We start from the raw sequence: 23,839 nt of genomic DNA on the forward strand, positions 1-23,839 counted from the left end.
ATTTACTTCTAGAGTTGCTAATGCTCTGTTTACAGCCAAAGCGTGCTTATGATTTATGGGAGAAATAAGACTGATCTCCCCGAAAGAGATGAGAACTGGCAGTTTTATTTTTCATTTTGGAAGTATGAAATTTGACCACATGGGGTACAAACTGCAAACAAAAGCAGACGCAGAAACAAAGCTGTTGTGACACGTGTGACAGGGAAGTCTTGGACTGCGGGCCGTCAGAAGGAAACTCGGGGAGGCTTCACTGGGAGGGTCACGCGTCGCAGCTCTGTAAAGGGCAGCGTAATTATTTATTGTTGTGCTGTTAAACGCACCTGGCTCATGTCATCTCTCACCGCACCCGTCTCTCCCAGCTCTTTTTGTCACTCTTGGAAAATGTTTGCAGTGTCTGTAAGCAAATGAAAAATTATTCTCTAATTATAAGTGTCTGTTGGGTAGAGATAGAAGTTACGCCTGTTTGACAACACCCCCTCACTGTTGCTCCTGAAAAACGAGCATGAGATACGGTTCAGCAACAGCCGCTTTTAGCTATTGATTCCCTCCTTGCTGCAATACGGCTCTGTCAAATCAGGAGATCTCTTTATCAACAGACACAGGCATCATCACCAGCCAACATGCATTGATGGCCCACCACAGGCAAGATGCTCTGGTACATGCTGTTGGGGATGCAAATAGAACATATTGAGGCTGCCTTGGAATGCTACCACGTAGAAGGAGAAATTATGTATGGTAACCAAGAAGTTGTCTTCCCGTAATCTTTGGCCCTGATCACAGCCCTGCCTCAGCCCAGAACCTAACTTCTCTAAGAACCGAATGATTTTTCTGTGTGTTCTGAATTCACTAACAAGGCCAATTTGGGACCACCTCCCACAATGTGGTCCAGGATTGCCCCACATGGAAATTGATTTTGATTCCTACTGTTCAGGTGCGGGCTCTGTCCTGAGAGCCAGACATTGGGTCTAGATGCTTCCAAGCCAAGGACGCCCCTTATGCCAGTCCAGTTCTGGGCCGCAGATGCAAATGTGCTCCTCTGGTATCTTGAGTAGCTTTGGTTTGTGTGTGTTTTAGGTCTGAGCTCATCCATCTGGCTCCCCTTCTGCCACCTTTTCTTGTGTTTACACCAGCAGTCTCGATTTGTCTTCCAGCTCTTTCTGAACCAATTATGTTATAGACAGATTTAGTCGATTTCTAGGCCAGATGCTCAAATACATCCTTTGCTGCGTTAAAAATAATCAAAGTAGGCTCCCAGCCAGCTGCAGGATTTACAGACCCTTGAAATTCTAGGAGAAATCCATAGAAATTTTTCTGATTCTGGCACAATCCCCAAATTCATTCATCAGGGAAAAAAAATGGCATTGATTGCAAATGAGTGTGGAAAACATCTTGAATGTCGGTCAGAGCCCCCAGTCTCTCCCAGAGCCAAAGGCTGGCCTAGCCCAGCTGGTACAGCTCTTTCCTGATGCAGCCTTCCTCGCAAGCTGGCCACACCACTTCTAGGGAGGGTGAGCAGCTTTGGAGAGGTCTCCCAGCCTGTGTCGACCCCGCCCCTGAAGCCTGGGAAGCTGGGTTTTCTTCTCGGCACTGGATTTGGCACTTTGTTGTGTGTTTGGGTGCTGTTTATACATATTCCTCCATATTCTCAAGGAATGTCTCATGTTTGAGAAAGGACTGTCATCTCTTGCTTCAGCTTAGAGCTCCTGGGAGGGGGTTGCTGATGAACTGGGTATGGCGTTCCACAGAGAAAAATCTTCTGTCATCATATCACCTGGAAAGGAAACCATTTCCTTAGCAGGAGCTCGGCACAGCGCACACAGAGCGGGTGTTTTTGCCACTGGGGAAAAGTACAAAAGCTCCTGGGTTCCTGGCTAATGAGGGAGCTGCCCATAGGCAGATACCTCTTTGCCACTCAGGCTCACACAAAAGCCTCCTCAGCTTCTGGAAGAGAAGCAAGTCTCAAAATCCAGGATGCAAAAGGACTCCAATCTACTCCCTGGGGTCTCAATTAGGTGGGTCTGAGATGAGGTCCAGGGATCTTCATTTTATAGGAGCATCTAGGTGAATTTGACGCAGGCCGCCACCAACTGTAAAATGCATGGCCTCCCTTTATCTCCCAGGATTCTTAGCTCCGAACACACTGTGGGCTGCATATAGAGTGCTCCACCTGGCTCTTGGGTGTTTTGAGTCCAGTAACAGTCCAGGGGATTGGGGCAGAGGGAGGATTCTTCACGCCTGGGAGCCAGATGGAGCACTCGGCGTGCAACCTAGGGGCAGCATGAAGAGCCCCTGGTCAAATCTGAAGGCAGAGAAATGCAGTCCCACCCTGACCCACGTCACCTCAGAGGAGCCATTGGTCCAAGGGTCTAAGGAAAAGAGAGAGATCAAATGTCACCAGCAATTGTCCATCCCAGCACCATCGGCTAACCCTGGAGGTCAAGTCTTCTGAAATAAAACTAGCTCTCATGATTGATTATCGACATTACTATGAACTACAGTATATACTATATATACGATCCATTTGATATTATTTTTGAACATTTACTCTGTGCCACAAAACGAGGATCCGACCTGTGGGAGGAAACAGCATTTGTGAAGACCCTGCATAAGATGGTGCTCTGATCGCTCACTCCTCAAAGTGTGGTGTGTGGTCCAGCAGCTTTGGCATCACCTGGGAGGGTATTAGAAATGCAGAACCCCAGCTCCCCAGACCTCCTGGATCAGAATCTGCATTTTAACCAGGCCTCCAGGGGATTTGTAAGCACATTAATTATTGAGACACACTGCTTTGCTCCTCTCAACCCCTGCAAGCTGGGATTCACGGACGCTCAAAAGAGTTCAATAACTTGCCTGTATCTCACCATTAGTAATGCCTTTTCTGCCTTTGTCTTAACAAATAAATGTGGCTCAGCCCATGCCTTTTTTTTTCTTTTAAAGGCATTAGCACAGATTCCTATGAATAAATGGATTTCTAATAAGTGATTTCTGAAGCCAGAGCTGAGCATGCACTGCTGTGCTCCAGCGGGGAAGGGCAGCGATTACAGACAAATGCTGACTCCTCAGAAAATCAGAAGGGATTGCCCCCGTGTCCTGTGATCCAAGCCACCTTGACTCCTCAAGGAGAAGCTTAGAAAATCATTTGCACACCACTCACACTTCCCACCCCTAATACCCAACCTAGGTCCGGGTTAATAAAATGGATTTAAGACTTCAGCTACTTGCTGATCAACATTAACACTTGGACTGGAGGAACTGTCATGGCCATTGTTTCCTAACGCCATCTTGGGGCACAAGCATTTGGCTTCCCCCACCTGTGACAATATATATGTCTCAGGGCCGTCAGCCTCGGCCACAGCTCCTTGGGCGTGGCTGCCGTATGTTCAGGCTTTGACAGCAGGGGCGAAGGCAAAGCAGGAAAGATGCTCCTGCTCCCGCTGCCTGGACTTGGCTGGAGTGGGAAGGGGAAAGACGGCTCAGGGAGCCCAAGGGGAAACTGTGGGGCTCTTTCTCAGGGACTGGAGTTCCTATACTGACCTCAGGGCCTCCTGTCACCTCTGCCACCTGCCCAGCCGGAAGCAGCCTCTCCCATTCCTTGTGCCCAGATCTCTTTGTTCTCAGCTCCTTGCACCCCCAGAGTTACCCTGGGAGAATGCCATCATTGCCCCGGCCCTCTGTCCTCCGCCAGGCAGAAAGCCCGTTGGGAGCAGGGACTAGACTTTGCTCATCTTTGCTCTCCCACGGCAGGAGTCCAGTGAAGTGCAGAGTTTTAGAGATGTGTTTTATAGGCGGCCAAGTCTATTCCCTTTTTAAACTGCTGCCCCCACTCCCCAGCCATGGCACCATGAGGCCGGCATTTCCTGACTCCACAGATGGGGCCTCCTCTGTGGGGTGAGCCAGTGACAATGTGAACCTCAGGGACCCAGCTTGGTACACTGCTCTAGATATCCGTGCCTTTCGGCTGGAGCGTTCGAGGTTGGCAGGGAGTGAGCACCAAGCATGGAGCCGTCAGCTGAGCTGTTATAGGATTCCAGTCTTCCAGACTTCCGGTCCAACACTTCCTCCAGAACAATGCATGCTCGAGTTTTTCCCATCTCCCTGAATAACAACCTAATTAAGTGTGACTAATTGATTGAAGTGCTAGTGGCAAGCTGGTGGGGAGGAGGCTTCCATGTTGGCCTCGGAGCTGGAGCTATTGTGCCTTAACCATCTGTCCACACCAGGGCATCCTCCTAACCTCCCGGCTGTTCTACCAAAGAATAAATAACCCTCTGGACTGGATTTCTAACACTTCCCTGTGGCTTGGGCCAAATGCATAAGTTTTAAGGAAAGTCATCTGGTCCTAACATAGTCTTCCTTGTATGGCTTTCCTTTGGTCTCTAGACAACTCAGTATTATAAGTCACTCCTGAGAGATGACAAGGAGAAAGGAGGCTTGTCAACAAATCCATCAGTGTCAGACGCAGAAAGTGCTGCAAGAAAAATTTTTAGCTCAGTGCTCAGTTTCCTCAGCTGCGAAATGGTGACAATATTAACTCTCACAAGGCTTTTTTGAGGAACAAATGAGAAAACATACATGAAATTGCCTCGTGCATATTAGGTATTTGGTAAGTGTTTGTAGGATCTGGAAGCTTGCTATTTATCACTGAGTAGAATACGGAACAAGGAAGATCCATTTTGGAGTCAGTCCCCAGGGCTGGCTTCCTGGATCACTACCAGGCCATCATTGAAGGCACTTTGACCCAAAGGCACTTGTGTTCCTGGTGGCGTTCCGCTGTGTTTGCAGGGGATGCTGACGCCAGGCAGAGCGTCAGCTCCCTCAGAGAGATTCATCAGGAGACTTGGGGAAACACGAAAGGAACAACATGACCTCTTTCCTGCCAAGCTTTATTTTGAACACAGAATCCCCTTAATCAGTCTGACCCTCCCACCTGGAGGCTCATGTAAACCCCTAGAGGGCAACCTGCTGGCCACGCACAGCTCTTAGGGCCTTTTAGGTAGATGTTGACGGGAGAGGGTTAGCACTCCCCACAGCCTTGCTACCAGGTTTTCATTAAGTCTCAGATCAAATTCTGCCACACATTTATTTAAAAAAACAAACATTTATTAACAAGAAGTCACAAAATAGCACATCTGATCTGTTTTGTAAGTTTGCAGATGTCCCAGCTCCCTAAATTTTAGATGTTCTGCCCCCACCTTGTGTGAAAGGGTCCCAAGGCACACACACAACGCTCTGACGCAGGCCCTGGTACTGATGCAGGTCAGCCTCGGGCACGGGATGCTCCTACAGCCGTGGCTGGACACGGGGCTGTTCATGCATCAAGCTTGAGCACCATCCTGCAGAGTCCAGGCCACGGATACCTCCAGGTTTATAGACTCTGTTCAGGGTTGGGCGTGTCTTCAAAATGTTTAGGCCAACTCATACTTCTTGAACACCTTTATTTTTTATCATTGAGGCCCATGCTAATATTCATTATGTTAATTTATTAGCAACAAATTTTACTAATCAATACCCTTTTCAGACATTCACTATACTTGTTAATAAAGCCTTGGGTATTGCTCAAGATTTGGGTGTCGGAACCACAGGCTATCAACGCTTGGATATCAATCAAATATTTCTGGAATGTGGATTCTCAAAAATGGCAACTGACATTTCTAGAGTTAAAGCTTGAACTAACCAGAAATTGCATAATATCATAGAGTTTATGCTAAACTGTTTTAATATGAATTATAGATATTATACCAAAAGATTGCTATGGGATCTATCAATAAATAAGTGTGTTGAGTATTGTTTCTACCATGTGGCCAGCTCTGTGATAACCACTGCAGGGTTTTAGAAAACGGTAAGAATTACTTGCCTTTAAGAAATGTGCGAATTAGTCGAAAAGATATATACATTTGGAACATTTAGAGAAGAGTAAGAAAGAGGGAGTATACAAAACAAAGTTTAGGCATGGGGCTATCACTGGGGACAAATTCAAGGACAGATTTTGAATTTGTCTTAGGTGGTACACAGAGTCTGGGCAGTCAGACGGGGAGATGGGTATGATGCTGGAAGTCTGATGTGTGGATCAGGTACAAGAAGGCCTTTCTGCTCATGCTCCTGTTGGAAGGCAGGGCCAACTAACGGCAACTTGGAATTTCCTGGTGGGCAGGTTTGTGCCATATCCTCGGTCACCCAGGCTGGTTCTTCTCTTTTGTGGGGAACAGCTGACTTCTTGTGCCCACGCTCTCCAAAAGAGTGTCAGGACAGGCCATTCCTAGGCTGCTAGGCTCTGTGGGGTTGTCAGATGCAGTCAGTGGCCCTTATTCAAGAGAATTTAATTCCCATCATCTGTTTAAGGGTTGACGTTCATTTTTTAAGCATTTTTTAAGTATTTGGGATAGTTTTGTTTATTAGACAACCAAAGTACTTAGAAGAAAATTAAATAGATTTTCATTATAAACATACTATGAAATGTTCAAGGGAATTTAATTAACTAAGTTTTAAAGTCTTCTTGTAAACAATTACATAACTTTAAATAGATTTAGAAGTAAAATAATAGATTTGTTAACTTTAACTTTAAAAGCTTGAGAAAACCTGGGTCTTAGGTATTACCTAAAAAAAATTGAATGTTAATTTTAAACACCAAAGTCATCTTTTCTGTGCTCAGAGTCTCCTCTCAGGACCACAAAACCTTAGGATAAAAAGGCCGAGAGGAGAAAGCAGCTGATGTGCTTTCCCGGGGAAGGTGATTTTTCTTACCCTGCTCTTCTCAGTCACGTTCATCTCTCACTGGATCTGGTTTCGCCTTTGAAGGAGAGAAAAAAGCTGTGACTTCAGTGTGTTGTCAGAGATGGCAGATTTCACATGCTGATTTCTTATTTTTCTGGTAGAGATTAATTCCTCCCACCCTGCCTCCTCCTAATAACTCATCTCCTGCCTTGATCCTGTCTCCTGGAGACACCTCGTCTACTTCTGAATCCCAAACCTCTGTGACTTCTCCTCCAGACGCCGGGCCCGCAAGTCACCTCCTAGAGGTCCCGGGAGAGCCTGCTGTCATCTCACGCTCCACACATCTATACCGCCTCCTGGGCCTCCTTCCCCTCTCTTCTTGTCACCAGGCTCAGAACCTCAGGAATCTTCGATGTCTTTGCCATAGTCTCCACTTTTATTTAGTAAGTTAATTCTGCCTTAGAGATTTCCTTACCACTGCCACTACCGTCACAGGTCCATCTCTTACTTCCAGACCGCGAGAACTTTTTTTGGGGGGGAGGGGGTGTTAAAATTGAGATATAATTCGCATACCATGAAATTCACTCTTTTGTAGTGTACAATTCTGTGGGGTTTTTAATATATCCTCAGATATGTACAACCATAACCACTGTCTAATTCCAGAACGTTTCATCATCCCCAAAAGAATTCTGAACAGTGACCTTTAATTAGTCTTCTCATTGCTGGTGATCTCCGCACCTAATTAACTACACCTAAAGGTGGTTTGAGGAGTAAGCCCCGCCCAGTTCAAATCCTGACCATGCCATACTGTCCTTACCTGAGCGGACCGTGGGGCTCCAAACCCCAGCAATGCAACACACCATTTTTGTGGTCTTAATATTTCCAGTGCTCAGTTTTATCATCTGTAAAATAGGCCAATTGGTACCACACAAGAGTAAACGAGCTAAACAGATAAACTAGAGTGATCTGAGCCATCAGTAAACATAAGTTGCTATTTTATGAGCTTCAGACCCAAATAAATAGCAACAATTTTTTTTAAATTAAAGTTTTAATTTTGAGATGATTGCAGATTCATGTGTAGTTGTAAGCAATATTACAGAGACCTTACTCAGTTTCCCCAGATGTCATCTTGAGAAACTATAGTCCAAATCACAACCAGAATGTGGACACTGAGCAGCCAAGATACAGGACATTTCAGCCACCCCAGGGATCCCCCAGGTTGTCCTTGTGTCGCCCCCACTCACCCATTAACTCCTGGAGACCTCTAATCCGCTTTCTGCTTTGTCATTTCAATAGTGTTAAATCAATGCAATCACAAGGCACTGAGCTTCAGGGATTGGCTGCTCTTACTCAGCACAATTCCCTTGAGATTCATGCAAGTGGCTGAGTATCGACAGTCCGTTCCCTGTCCTGGCTGGGTGGTACCCCACGTGTGGATGCACTGCAGTCATGTAAGCGTTCGCCCCTGGAGGAATATCTGAGTTGTTTCCAGGTTTTTACTCCCATTACTATAAAGCATATTCAATCAGACCTCACAGTTTAGAAAGAACTCCTTCACAGATCTCACCTGTTCCCCACAGTGACTGTGGGAGACAGACAGGGCTATCAGTCTCAGGTTAGAGTGGAGAAAACAGACTTGCCCAGTGTCACATGGGTTGTGCATGGCAGAGCAGGCACTCAGATCACTTGAATAAATATCCTGTGCTCTTTCGCCGTATCATTGTGCTTCCTCTTGTTACCTCCTTCATTCAACAAATATTTCCAGAGTCCCTGAGCTCTGGGGACACAAAGATGATAAGATGCTGTCCTTATAGAGCTTATGTTAGAGTAGGGAGTCAGAAATACAAATACAAACACAACAACACAGAAAGATAATTACTGTAACGTTCAAGGAGGGAAACAGACATGGTGAGCACCAGTCCCCCAGGCCTGCTGTGCCTGTGCTGTCCTCCCACATGGACAAGAGTGGCTGAAACAGTGCCGCTCACAGCTACATTAAGAGGCCAGGGACTCTGACCGGGAACCATTTCTAGAAGGTGTTGCGCTTGCAGCTGCCCTTGTCGACAACAACGATGGGAAGGAGGTGAGGTGAAATAACAAGGCTGGCAGCCCAGCTCCTCTCAGCACCACGGAGAGCGAGGCCTGAGCAGCGCACAGCAAGGGTTTCTGAAGTTTTGCAGGGCCCCCGGCCTGGGGCCTACCTGAGCCCCACTGTCCATCATGCCGGCTCCTCAACCTGTATGATAGGTCTGCTCCATGTGGAATGCATTTCAATCCTCCTTCTGAGAGAGTCATCACCTCAACCAGACTGTGTCCACAGAGGGAAGTGTTCAATAATTGTTTGTTGATTGACTGACTGATTCTTTGCAAGCAATATACTCCAGTGATTAAGAAACTGGCCCCGGGGCCGGCTCCATGGCCAAGTGGTTAAGTTTGCGTGCTCTGCTGCGGCAGCCCAGGGTTCGGATCCTGGGCGCGGACATGGCACTGCTCATCAGGCCACGTTGAAGCGGTGTCCCACATCCCACAACTAGAAGGACCTGCAACTAAGATATACAACTGTGTACGGGGGGGGTTGGGGAGATAAAGCAGGAAAAAAAAAAAAAAGATTGGCAACAATTGTTAGCCCAGGTGCCAATCTTTAAAAAAAAGAAAAAGAAAAAAGAAACTGGCCTAGCTTTGATCTTGATTCCCCTGCTTCCTAGTTGTATGACCTTTGACGAGTTACCTACCCTCCCCAAGACTCAATTTCCTCCTCTGTAAAGTGGGGCTATGACTGGCTGAAACGCTCATGTCACAGGTGTTGCATTAAGTGCGACGATGCAAAGTGCTCAGCAGTGCCTGGTGCAGCGTAAGAGGCGAGAGGCTATTATATGGAAACAGACATCTTTTCTCGTTCAGGAAGAGCTACTGCATCTGCCTCCTCTTGCCGCTCGGTCCACTCCAGGATTTCTGTGGATTGTAGGTTGATAGGACTCACGGTCCTGCCTCACCACTGTGCCTGTGTTGCTGCATGGAAGGTGCAGAGGGAGGTCACATCAGAGTGAGAAGTCAGTGGCTCTGTATTGGCACCCTGTTCAAGCCACACCACATCCCCAGGACCGCTCACATCGGTGTGGTCCTGGTCACGTGAGTCTTGGCCGGTGGCTGCAGCAGATCACAAGGTGCCGAGGTGGATTGATGCTGCTCGCTGGCAGGGGCTCTAACTCCCAATGGCTCATGCTTGTGGCTGAATAGCTTCCTTAGCCTGCTTCCTGCCCAGATAAGTTTGGAGATCTAGAGGCTTCTTTGCATTTTTGAACCATCTCTGCCCCTTTAAGTTCAAACTGATGCTGCACCCACCAGTTCAAACCTCATGAACACATTGTGGGGTTCCCAGGGGTCACGGGGAGTCTACACAGGCCACACTCACAAACAGTTTTGAGACAAGGCCCCGCCTGGCTTGGAATTAGAGTTAGGGTGCTGTGGGACGACACCCTTAAGATTCTCAGAAGTCTTCTGACTAGCTGAGAGGTCCAGGAGGCAGACCCTTAAATGTTTCTGAAGTTTTAACATAGAGCCACACCTTTGAGAGGGTCTTTTCCCTTAAGGCCATCTTACTCTGAGAATAATTTGCCCTCTTAGGAGGCTGGGAATGCGAAGCAGTTTAATTTCGAACCCAGAAAGTGCTGGCTACTTTATATTTCCTCTAAACTACATTTGAAAACTGAAAAATTCATCTTTTGGCTTATTTTTCTCTACTTCTCCTTATCATACATGGCTGGAAGGAATCAGCTGACAAGTTCAGCATCCTGCCTGAAACTTCCTCAGCCAAGTCCACTATCCATTAGTTATATTTTCGCTTTCCCAATTACTGCGGGTGACAGCTTTGCTAAACTTCCCACCACTACAGCGCTCAGATCTCCAGCCTCCAATAACGACTTCCTCACTGCTCTTACAGCCCCGATGACAAACTTCCTGAGATCTTCCGGGCCGCGGCCTATTCCAAAGCCAATGCCATACAGCTGAAGTTTTTAAATGTCAACGCCCCACTCCTGGTACCAATTTCCATTCTGGTTATCTATTGCTGTGTAGCATACCACCCAAAACTTAGTGTCCTAAAACAACAATGTTTTATTTTCTTCCATTGGTCTGTGGGTTGACTGGTCTCAGATGGGTGGTACTCACCGGAGTCCTTCATGTGACTGCAGTTAGATGTTGGCTGGGGCTCATCATTGGATGTTGCTGAGGGATAATGTAGAGACATGAGACTAGAGCAAAAGGTCAGGCTTAGAGCTTGCAAGATTAGCATGCCTGATTAAGGAATTTGAACTTTCAAACATAGTCAGTGGGGATTTGTGGAGGAATTTTGAGCAAGCGAGGTTGTGAGCTCTTTCATAAGAAAATAATGAGAAGCAGTGTGGGGACAAGACAAGGGAGGGGCCAGAGAAGTGGAGGCTCGTTAGAAGGCTGCAGGAAGGCAGAGGCAGTGGGCGTGGAGAGGAGAACGTAAAGAGTAAGGACAAAAAGTGATGTTGAGGCTCGTCGGTCTCGCCATCAGTCCTGGCCACCTTCCGCTGGAAGGCTAACACGGAGGAGTTCTCTTCTTAAAGTATCTCGGACGGTGCTCAGGATAGGCAGTGGCTTAAGAATATTTGGAAAATTATTAGGAACTATCTAGGTTTTTTTAGGAATTATGTTGTCATAGCCATAATTGAGTTTTATTTTCTAAGTCTTCCAGAGGACACTCTTTGGGGATCAAAGACTATGCTACCCTCACGTCTTTGTCATGTACTGGACTTTGCTCACATCCTCTGTCCTCTATCCTCATATCTTGTCAGCTTGATTCCCACTTGTGACCACTGCCTCCTCCTTGAAATACTTGTACAACTGGCAGTCTTTCCTACGTCTCCCAATGACATACCTCCAGGCCAGACTTCTCTGTAGCTCCTGCCACTTTAGTATCCAAAGGCATCTTAAACCCAAATGCCCGAGACTGAGCCCATGGTCTCTCCCAAACCTGTTCCACTTCTGGCGTTCCCTTCCTCAGTGCAGGGGACCACAATCTAAGCAGCTGTGCAAGCCAGAAACCTAGGAGCCATCCCTGCTTCTTAAAATAGGCAGCATCACTTGTTCACAATTCATCCCTGCCGTGGCTTCCCAGGGGCGGAGGTTAATTCCCTGCCCCACTGTCTTTGGGCTTTGTCACCTGGTATCCTCTGGCTGACGGTATATGAGCAGACACTTTAGGTCTGGTCCAGCCAGGGGCTTGAAACGCGCTTGTGTGTTTTGGCTTGGCCTCTTGCCCTCTGCCATCCGCCATGGAAGAGCTTGCCCTCGTGTAACTGTAGGTCCTAGGACGAGAGGCACACAAACCAACTTCACCCTGAAGCAGAAATGCCCTGACCAACCCGCAGACCAATAACAAGAAAAACAAATGATTATTGTAAGCCACTGAGAATTTTGGGTTGTTTGTTATTCAACATTACAGTGGAAACCACTATAACTGCTTGTTATTCCATTACAGTGGAAACCTAATTGATATAATTATCTTGTACTTCCATATCTGCTCCTTCATTAAGTCCTGTCAATTTATCTCAGTGAAATCTCTGGAATCTAATCACCTCTCTCCGTCTCCAGTGCCACCATCATCCTTAGCCCAAGCCATGGCTACTTTTTGCCTGGACCACGGCAGTAACCTCCTGTCTGGTCATACAACCTCTGCTCTGGCCCCTTGACATTCAGCTCTCCACTGAGCAGCCAGACTGACCTTTGGAAAAGGCCAATCTCATTTATAACAGCGATGGGTTTCACTGCTCTCTTGACCCAGGTGATTCTGTTATTCTCGCCCACGTACAGAGAACGAGGGGACTTTCCCACCCACAGCATCACTATACCCCATTTGAGTACACCCAGCTTACTATTTTACTATTATCTCTCAGGGGAGGGAACTTACACATGAACCTTGAACTGGGGGAGATAGTGTTGTGTGCATTGAACAAAAGAGGGTATCACTCCTGCTGGGCAAATGATGGGTGAAAGGAGGCAGCGAGAGAGCCGGCCCTCAGCCCAGGCCGCCTTCAGGCAGCGCCCGCCCTGGCAGATGCAGGTGCGGCAGTTTGTGGCTTAGCTCCCCGATGCTTGCTGCGGCAGAGGTCGGTCTCTCGCTTGGCCTCTTCTCTCCATGTGGTTCCTGCAGGCCGAGTCCCTCTGACCTCAGCGCTCACCCTCCTCATCCCTCTCCCTCCCCGCTCTAGAGTCCAGCTTATTGTCTAATTTTAGACGAGCTTTGTCCCCTGCTCTCTTTGGGACTTTGATTCACTAAAAGCTCTGCTCTGACAAACCAGGGCTGTGGCTTTCACCACGGTTATCTCCGAAGTGGAAGTCAATGGCTGCACCTTGACCATGTCTTTGTCTGTGCTACCCGGGACAGCACAGTCTCCAACCTCCCCAGGGATGGAGGTGCCGATTCAGGAGTGCAAAAGACGAAAAACACAGCAATTCATGAATGCATTTGGAAATATCTCAATGCATGACAATGTCACTGCCCCATCCCAGTTAAAACTATTCAATAGCTTCCTACCGATCATACGATAAAGAATAAAACTCAAACACGGCCCCAAAGAGCCTAAGGTCTGGCTTTTGCCTTCCTTGCCAGCTAATTGTCCACCTGGGTATTTTCCAGTCACACCAGCCTGCTGTCTGCACCTTGGAGGAGCCACATGCCCTCTCCCACTCAGTCTTTCCCCCTCCACCATGACCCTGCCTCCTCCTTCCCGCGGGAAACCCCTCTACCTCTGGGGTTCCTCTGGATAAACTCCCGTTGTCTGATTCCTTTTGTCTGAGGTGTTTCCTTCACTTTCTGGATTATTTGGTTACTCTCTCCCTTCCCGAGTCTATAGGCTGCTAGGGAACTGATAGGGCATTGTCTTTCTCACCGCTGGTCTTCAGTGAATGAATGCATGAATGAATAAATGGACGGATGGATGCAAGGATAGTAGTTACTCGTTAGAGACAATCTTGCAACTCTGGGTCCTAATCTAATTTGGTTCATCAAAGTGACCAATGAGCCAACATGACCTTACAAATGGCCAGAATATGTAACTGCCTATTTGGGATAATTTGAGGGGGAAAATTTAAGTCCTTCTAAGTCACCTGCTCCCACCCTCTGGAAGTTTGACCACTCAGTGATATTTCTTTGGGCTGGTCCTCAAGAATCTGCTACTAAAATTCAAATAATCCTAGGAGAGCTCAGTCCTCATGAACTACACTTTAGGCAGCTGAATTCATAGCTGAGCCCTGGAGGTCAGGGGCAGTAGGATGGGGAAGGAAGAGAAATGCACAGGTGGGGAGGGAGGGAGACTATGAATGAGACCCTGGAAGGGAAGCCAAGACATCAAAGCTGTCATCAGCTTCCCGCCAAGCCCTGGTTCTTTTACTTTCATGCTTCATGACACAGCGAAAAGTCACTTCATTGTTTTGAGTTATTCCCCCAAGGGCCAAGGATGCAAAACAAACAGAAGCAACTTCTTTAGAGGTAAATGGAAGCCTGTGGTCCTCCAGACCAGGTGTTTAGCCTTTGAATATATCTTCTTGGAAAGCCTCATTCATTAATCTATTTATTCATTAAAGAAACGTCATTGTCAATCATGTGCCAAGCACCGTGCTAGCCACTGGAAATATGAAATGAACAAAATAGACACTGCTTTTACCCCATAGAATAGTGGGGCCTTCCCACAAGAGCTTCAGAGAAAAAGACCCATGATTTGAAACTGCCTGGAAGTAGTAGGATATCAGGATTTGGAGAAAGTTGGGGAATATATTATATTGTTGGGAGGCATAAAGAGCATTGAAGGAGAAGGGAAACGACATTCTCCTTTTCCACATTTTTTTGTTTTGGGCGACAGGACAGGGGAAGATGAGAGGAGAGAGGGAGGTGGGTTAGATGCTGGACTCCAGGAAGTGTCATCACTGTGCTTTGCAATACTCTGGTGTCCAGATGCCAGCCTGTAGCCTTGAAGCTTTGCTGGAAATAGAGAAAAGATATCTGATCTGCAAAGGAGACTTGAACTGCCTGGTGATATGAGAATCCATTAAATTTGCTACATCTTACTTGTTTCATTTATTTCCTTTTGTCCCTGATATCCAATTTCTACCCTTCCTCAGTTATGGGATCTTCGTGTTGTGGCATCCTAACTTTGATGAAATTCTGTCTATTCCCTTTCTTACGTTTATTACACATCCTTTCCCCAGGCCATTACAGAGGGCATGTACCAAATAAAGCTATTCTGCAATTTCGAGAAAAGCCATGTAATCTCCTCCTAAAACACTGCTCTGCTTTGAAAAATCAATATGCCTCCATCGGCAATTTCCCATAATGTGGTTAGTTTAACAAAATAAAATTTGAAAAATCAGAATGTTGTGAGAACGATTGCATGCTTACGAGTTCTCCTTAATTTCCTACTCTCACATGTTTCTCAGACTTTTTCATGTCCTCCCTCACTGTTGGCTGAGTGAGAAAGCCAGGAAGAGCTGGCCTTGCGCCATGTAGGAAGACAAAGTATATTAGTCAGTCTCTTCGTTCTAAGTGATAGAAACTCAACTTGGGCTAGTGGAAGGGGAAAAGGTGTGGATGGAGGGATTGGGGCTTCTTAACAGGAGGAGAGGTGACATTTGTCCCTGGTGACAAAATGAGCAGACATTCACCATAGAGGTCGAAAGCAAGTGGTTCCCTCACTCCCACCCTCGCCCTTTACATTATGAGGAAGGTGGGGATGAAGCTGGGGGAAGAGGCTGTGCTGTTTGGGAAAGTGTCTGTGCTAAGGGGCGAAGAGCAGTTAATTGAGAAAAATGATTGTCTCCTTGCCCGGTTGTGCGCGCCTCTGTCCTGGACTCCCTGCTCGGCAAAAGGAAAAGCTTTCAAAAGAACCTTCTACAAAAGGCGTATCAGCTCCCCCACCAACCCACTCCCGGGAGCCACCTCTGCTCTCAAACTGTGGGTGGCTAGAGTACCAACAGCCTCCATGTTGCCAGTTCCAATGGACTTTTGGGTCCTTTTGTTGTTCTTGGACATCCTTGACCACTGCTTCCTTCACGAAATGCTACTCCCTGCAGGTCGATGATACCGCACTGTCCTTGTTTTGCTCCCATTGTGCTGACCTCTCTCTCTCTTCTCCAGGCTTCTCCTCCTCCTCTTGTCCCTGAGATGCTGGACTTCCTCAAGCCTTGCTCCCGGGCCCTCTTCTAATCTGTCTATGCCCTCTCTTTAAGTAGTCTCATTTACTAACATTTCCAGTTAGATGTCTCTTAGACATCTCAAATTTAACGTACAAAAACACACAACCCTGAGGCCCCTCCCTCAGTCCAAGTCTGATCCTCTCCCACTCCTCAGTAAGAGGCACCATCATCCACCTGGTTCTAATGCCGCCTGGTTCCTGGCTACCATCCTGGACTCCTCGCATTTCCGTTCTTCTCTCTCTAGCTCATTAGCAAGTTCATTCGGCTCTACTTCAGACAGGTCTGGTATGAGCCCATCTCTCTTCATCTCCCCCACAACCATCTGGGTCAAAGCCACCCTCGTGTCTCATGTGGTTGAGCAGGCAGCCTCCTAACTGGTCTCACTTTTTCCTTTCTTGCCTCTTCCATGTAGTTTTCCAGAGTATTCTTTGAAAGGCAGATTATGTCATTACCCTACATAAAATCCTTCAGTGATGTTCCATTGCCCTAGAAATAAAGGCCAATATCTTCTCTGAGTCCCACAAGGTTCTGCCTATTCTAGCTCCTCCTAAATTTATGACCTCATCCATGCCTGTCTCCTGCTCTCTCACTCTGCCCCAGGCATATGGGCTGTCCCTAAATTCTGGGAAAGCATAAAACTCTTTCCTGCCCTAGGGCCTTTGCACTCACTCTTTCCTATGCCTAGACTGCTTTCCTCTATTCCCTTGTTTGTTATCTTTTTTCTCATCACTTATGGCTGCGCCTAAATGTCGCCTCCTCAGAAGGACCTTTGCTGATCGCTCTGTTCTCTGCTCTAGTACTCAGTTATTTCCCTCCAGGTAATCACCCTTTGCATTTATTTATTTGTTTACTTGCTTATCGCATCTCACATTGGACCATAAGCACCCCAAGGACAGGGATAATAACATCTGTCATGTTCTCCATTTATCCTTAATGCCAAGCAGAAGACCTAGCAGATAATATGTGCTCAAGGGATTTTTTTTTTTTAAGATTGGCACCTGAGCTAATAACTGTTGCCAATATTCTTTTTTTTTTTCCTCCCCAAATCCCCCCAGTACATAGTTATATATTTTAATTTTGGGTCCTTCTAGTTGTAGCATGTGGGACGTCGCCTCAGCATGGCCTGATGAGTGATGCGATGTCTGCGCCCAGGAGCCGAACCAGCGAAACCCTGGGCTGCTGAAGCTGAGAGTGTGAACTTAACCACTTGGCCACGGGGCCGGCCCCCAAGGGATGGTTTTTGAATGAATGCACAAAGATAGCATCAATGATTAATTAGTAACATGTCAGTTGGGGTTCTAATTTTGACCACTGAACTACAGATACTTTTCTTGGTGAAACTTTTTTGGGAAATATTTTAATAATCTGGAATTGAGATCATGTTATAAAAGTCTTAAGATATGTTTAGAGGCTCCTATGCTGCATTCATTTTCAAAGAGAACTAAGCTACATTCCTTTAGAAGACACTGGAGGAGGAAAACGTCTATGGCAGGACTATTTCTTGCTCCAGTTCAAAAACTTTCCTAGTGAGCAGGACAGAAGCCGAATATCTCTGAAGTGAGTAAGGAAGCACTGCACTGGAATCTCTCTACGTGATAAAGCAGAAAGGATGAAGATAAAATGGAGATGCTTTTTTAGGAACAAAACTACAACTGGCTATCGATAAAAACTTTCAGGCCTTGACCGCCTCCTCCCTCCCCAAAAAGACCCCAAAACTTGTTTTAAAAGAATTCTCCAGAGTTAACAAGCAGGAAATGAAATTATCTGAAGATGGAGTCTAAGGAGATGTTTGGAGTTACCTTATGGCTCTTCCTTCAGAATTCCTTTAACTAGCGAGGGGTGCTTTTTCAGGAGCCGCAAAATTTTCAGCAAAAATATGCTCACCATTCAACATTTGTATCATTGAACCATTTCCTTTTTTAACATTGAACTCTGAAAAAAAATCAAATAATCTTATGGTATTTTCAATTATTTATGATTAATTGTTCTTCGTTTTATGTAGTTTTTGCTTATTTTTCAAAAACATTTCATTGTTAATGAGGTTGTCTAATAAATTTAATGTTTGAATGATAAAACAAAGCAATTATAAATACTTTTATTATTATTTGTAATATGTTTATAATTTCTGTAATGTGTAAAGTATTAAATATTTGTTTTCACTGATTTTTTATTTGATAAATTTCACTTGTATAAAAATGTCAGTGTTAACGCCCATACTTCATTATAAATCTAGAGAGATATTGACAACATGCCCACATTGTTGTTTTGTCTCAATTCTGCACCTGCAATCCCAGCAGCCAACAGCTGTTAGAGGGGGAGGCTGGTCAACCACTGGGGCGCCCTGTCTGCTACGTGATGCTTCATGTCAATGGGGAGTTTGACTTTGACCAGGTTTGATGGTCAAGGTGATCACAGCCCACCTGCTCTGATCTTGACTGGGCTGATGTGCCTGATCCAAACTGAGGTCACCTGCTTACTCATGCAGGGTAAAAGGATGAACCTTCAAGGGACACGTGGTGTGTGTCCCATTTAATCACTACAACAACCCTACGGTGTGGGCTGCACTGGTACTATGTTTCAACTGAGGACACTGGGGCTTAAAGAGGTTCAGTAATTTCCCCAAGATCCCACAGCTAGTGAGCGCAGCAACCAAGAGCTGAGCCCACGCCAGTCTGACACCGAAGCTGTTTCCGCTCTGCCCGCCAACCTCAGGGCAGGAACCACCAGAAACTTCTTTTGCAAGAACCCAGCTCCAATCTTTCTAAGAGAAGAGTGAGAAGGATCAAAGCAGTTTTGTGTTGTGCTAGAACTGTGATGGAATTTCAGAACCAAGTCCAGGGCTGCAGAGGATGAAAAGTGGTGCCAAGAAGCGAGCTGGGTACCACTCAGAGACACCCTGTCTTCGGTGGCTCGCTCCTGGCTGAACATAAAACGGAGACGGAGATTCTCTTTCTCAGTCTTGTCTCCAAGAACAGTTGACCCACTAGGAGGAGAGAGGAGGAGAACCTTGTCTCTGAGAACACCTATGGAGGCTTTCCTCAAATACCCTTCCTGTAAATACCAAAAATCCTGTAAAGTTTTAATTGCAGATGTTTCATTTATTGGGTTGGATAATAAGTACTCCTGCTATTGCTGTTATTACTACCACTATTATAACTCCTACTGGTTAAGGTTTTCAAAGACCTAACTCGACTGTCCTCAGCTGCAGCTTCCTAGTGGATTCATCGTCCAGGGAGAACCTGACGGAGGTTTGGAGGGAGCTATGGGAGTGTTAACGACAATTCAAAATAAAAGCTTTTATTGTTTTTGTGTTAGAACTGCAAAGTTCACATTTTAATTGGTACTGTAAATATTTGAAAAACTTAGCTCTAAGTTATCACAGTATTTCGTTAAAGTTATACATTTTTAACCACAACCTAATAGGTACTTAATTATCAACTTGCATTAGGACAGTCTGTACACTGTTTGCCTCAAATTGATTTTTGAATAGAATTCATGGATTTTTTCTAATTAGCACACACCCTTTCAGATTACGGGTATTTGCTTTTGTTTTAGACTTCTAATAAAAGCTGTTTGCTGCTAAATTGAATGGGCAAAATGTACAAATAATACTTGAAAAAGCATTCATGACCATAGTTAAAGTAAAAATCCTTTGGAAATACAATAAAACAGTTGTACGCACCAAAAGTATTGTAAAACACAGTTAAATCTCTCAAAGATAATGGCAAATCAGAGGGGCTGTCACATCTGACTTGTCACTTAATGCCTAAAATAATTTCTGTCAGCCTTTCCTAGCCTGGCTGGTGGTTGATTTTAACTCAGAACAATTGGGATCCATACCAAGTTACAATACGATGTAAACCGTCACCAGGCCTCGAACATTCCCAGGATTGAAGCTACAGACTCAAACAGTGGAGTCCCACCAAGACTTACTGGCAACATTCAAATGACATTTTAAGGAATTAAACTCTATTAAGAAGATATCCATTTAGGTTTGGGTGACGGTTCTATGTGTGGGAAAAAGTAACATTGTTCTATTGGAGTGTTTGGGGTTTTTCTCATCAACACCATGACATTAATGAATATGGCTCTGCTGAATTCTTAAGGAACTGAGGACTTTGGCTATTTTTGCAATTTTCAAAGGCATGACAGCTTATTCAAACTGATGTAACCATTTCTATTTCCTACAAGTTTAAAGAAACCGGACTATTTAAACTGCTTAGATCTAAAGAGCTATCTTTTTTTAAAATAAAGACTGTACTAGCCAGCACTGGAGACAATTTTAAAGTATATCAATAAAGAAAATGTTAAATAGAGAAAGATCTCAGAGCCATATAATTAAGTAAAAAAAATAAGCTGCAGAATAATCTGTACAATACCATAACATTTATTAAAAAAAGAATCTTCTAGAAGCATACACTTGCACCCTTCAAACTGTAACAAGGGCTACATGGGAAGAAGAAACGAGGTTTGGGTAGAAAGGGGATGTATTCGTGTATTATTTTGAAGTTAAACATCAAGAAGTAAAACAAAACCAAATACAAACAGGCAAACAAACAAAACCCCAGAAGATTCTAAACTAATAGCAGTCTGTGTTAGTCTGCTCCGCCCACCACAACAAAGTACCACAGACGGGGGCTTAAACAACAGACATCTGTTTCCTCACAGTTCTGGAGGCTGGACGTCCAAGACCAAGGTGTGGGCAGGGCTAGTTTCTCCTGAGACCTCTCTCCTTGGCTTGCAGACAGCGCCTCCTCGCTGTGTCCTCACGTGGCGCCGGCTCTGCGGGTGCACCCCAGGCGTCTCTCCCTGTACACCCTGATCCCCTCTTCCTAGAAGGGCACCAGTCATAGGGGGTTAGGGCCACCTAAAGACTTCCTTGTAGCTTTAATCACCTCTTTGAAGACCCTGTCTCCTAACATAGTCACATTCTGAGGGGCTGGAGGTTAGGACTTCAACATACGAATTTTGAGGGGACACAATTCAGTCCCTAACACAGTATTTTCATTTCATTTTATGGTACTTATTTATTTTATGGGAATCAATGCTGCCTTTATTTATTTATTTTTTTTTTTTTTAAAGATTTTATTTTTTCCTTTTTCTCCCCAAAGCCCCCCGGTACATAGTTGTGTATTCTTCGTTGTGGGTTCCTCTAGTTGTGGCATGTGGGACGCTGCCTCAGCGTGGTCTGACGAGCAGTGCCATGTCCGCGCCCAGGATTCGAACCGACGAAACACTGGGCCGCCTGCAGCGGAGCGCGCAAACTTAACCACTCAGCCACGGGGCCAGCCCCATCAATGCTGCCTTTATTAAACACAACACAATTTTAATAAACCACATTTAGAGAACAATTTCTCATGAACACTTGAACACTGATTACAGACTTAATTCAATAACTTTCCTAAATAATTTAACCTAAAATGATTGTCTTATCACTGTGGATTATTTGAAACTTCAAATATTTTCATTTAAAATTCTAGACCAGACTGCTTACGTTCTACAGTAGACTGACCTTAACAACAACTGGATAGTTTTACGTTACAGGTGGCTAAAGATACGCTAAAGATGATTTTGAAAATGTATTCTGGAAAACAGTCTCAGATACTAAAATCTCCCATTGCTTCACTAGGATGCAATTTAAAGGTTGAGCTTCTCAACCCAATACTCAAATGCCATTTCTCTAAGGTTCCTTCCTTCATGGTCCCATGGAACTGGATTCATATTTCCATTGTCCTGGTCATCAGGTGGTTGCAGAATATTCCACTGGATGTGTTCCACACTGGATTGTGGATAACCCAAGCACAGACTGTGTATCAGCTATCTGTCTATCCCTCATCATCTAGTAAAGGTGTGCCACACAGTAGGTGTTATGGGTTGAATTGTGTCCCCTGCAAACTCATAAGTTGAAGTCCTAACTCCCAGTATCTCAGAATGTGACCTTATTTGGAAATAGGGTCATTAGAGATGTAATTAGTTACCATGAGGTCATACTAGAGTAGGGTGGGCCCCTAAGCCAATCTGACTAGTGTCCTTAAAAAAGGGCCAGATTTGGACACAGACATGCAGACAGGGAGGACATCATGTGAACGTGAAGACAGAGATTGGGGTGATGCTGCTACATCCAAGGACTGCTGCCACATCACAGATGGCCAGCAACCTCTAGAAGCCAGGCGAGAGGCATGGACCAAATTCTCCCTTGCCGCCCCCAGAAGGAACCAACCCTGCCGAGGCCTTGGTTTTGGACTTCTAGCCTCCAGGACTGTGAGACAATCGATGTCTGTGTTTAAGGCCCTCAGTTTGCAGTACTTTGTTATGGCAGCTCTAGGAACCTGATGCAGTGGGTATTGATAAACAGAGTGAAAAAGAACACGATTAAAACCACACACCCAGACAACCGGCATTGCCAGGACATGTGGTTCCCTTCCTAGACACATTCGTTGAATTTGATTCTCTTTCCTTTCCCGTCCCCCTTTCCATGCCTCTCCTCCTGATACGATTACGTAGCCTCTTCCACGGCAGGAACAAAGCCTGTTTCTGGCATTGCACAGAGAGAACCTCACTCCACCTCTGATGAATCAAATCTGTTTTTGAGTGCTGCTGAAGTTGTCATTTGCTTAAAGTAATGCATACCCAAAGTACGAGTTCAGATGAGAAGAAACGAGCTTTACACCTCAAACTTACCAGCACAAACTTATTTGTAAGCACATATTTTTAACCGGCTCAGCATCTTTTCCTGGGCCAGGCACAAGTTGTGCAGTGACATGCTTTTCTGGCTCTCACTTGTTTATGATCTTGGAGACCATGCTCAACTGTTTACAGCTACGGCTGCATTTCTTACTTGGGAGCTGGTGCTGGGGATCCCCACAGCAGTTTTGGGGAACTGAGACCAGAGAATCAATTTGCATTTGTGGCTCATGCACTTACCCTGCCCTGTCAAGTGCTACTCTGACCATCTTGTTGCTTAAAATTCAAGTGTCCTGGCAGCTCTGGGGCAGGCAGCACAAAGCCCCAATTTTAATGTTTCTTTCTTTCTTCAGTATGGATAATTTGCTTACCTTCAAATGCATCCATGGACAGAGCAGCAAAAAGCAGCTAAGATGGGTCCACTAAAAAAAGAAAAAGCAAAGGGAATTGACATCTTTTGAGGACTTACCACATGGAGGGTGCTGTGCATACGTTAGCTCGTTGAATCTCAACACTGATTAAAACCCACCTGCAGACTAGGTCTCATATCTCTATTTTCACAAGGAGAAATTGATGTTTGGAGAAGTTGAAGTGGGGGCCCACATTCATTTGACTAGTTTATGTAAGCCCGGAATTTAAAATCACATCTGTCTGACTGTTGAGCTTGTTTTTTCTCCATTACCAACAGGGGTCATAAAAAGGCTGGGTGGCTGTGTAGATAATAAACAGAAATGTAGGCAAATGGGTACAAAACAGAGCTGAGTCTCCAGGCAACCAAGGAACAGATTGCCGGCTCTCATCTGATAAATAATTGAGAGCAATTCATCAAGAAAAAGAAACTGAGAAATTTTCTACAAGGATCTTTTGTAATTGTGGGATCAATATAAGTATGTTCAACATCTCCTACCATTCAGGAGCTGTCCAATTTCCCTCGCTTGGAAAGTGGGGGCCGGGATGACGTGGGAGTTGTGGGAGATGTCCAGGGGGTGTGGGCGGTGTGAGGAGTTAGAATGGACAGGCCAGCGCTGGGTCTCCAAGCCACATGGGGCTGGGCCTGGGTCTGCGTGTGTGTGCGCGTGTGTAGAGGAAGGGACCAACGCTTGAAGAGTTCAAAGCAGATGGAAATAGGGTAAGTCTGGAGTCATCCCTGACCCAAAGGCAATCTGCTTATGTGCTTTGTTTATTTTTTAAAGTAGCACCAACAAAGGATAAACAAATAGTCTCTAAG

The 23,839-nt window shown here is 45.5% G+C and overlaps 1 long non-coding RNA gene across 1 annotated transcript; it reads right to left on the minus strand.

The window, feature by feature from the left end:
* Nucleotides 1-17,726: 17,726 nt before the first annotated feature.
* On the minus strand, nt 17,727-23,275 carry LOC139046559 (uncharacterized). The gene is made up of 3 exons (XR_011506700.1): nt 23,141-23,275; nt 22,983-23,033; nt 17,727-17,859 (listed from the first exon to the last, which is right to left on the minus strand). It is a non-coding gene; the product is annotated as an uncharacterized lncRNA (long non-coding RNA).
* Nucleotides 23,276-23,839: the final 564 nt, after the last annotated feature.

This window comes from Equus asinus, chromosome 11 (assembly GCF_041296235.1).
Source record: "Equus asinus isolate D_3611 breed Donkey chromosome 11, EquAss-T2T_v2, whole genome shotgun sequence".
Taxonomy (NCBI): domain Eukaryota; kingdom Metazoa; phylum Chordata; class Mammalia; order Perissodactyla; family Equidae; genus Equus; species Equus asinus.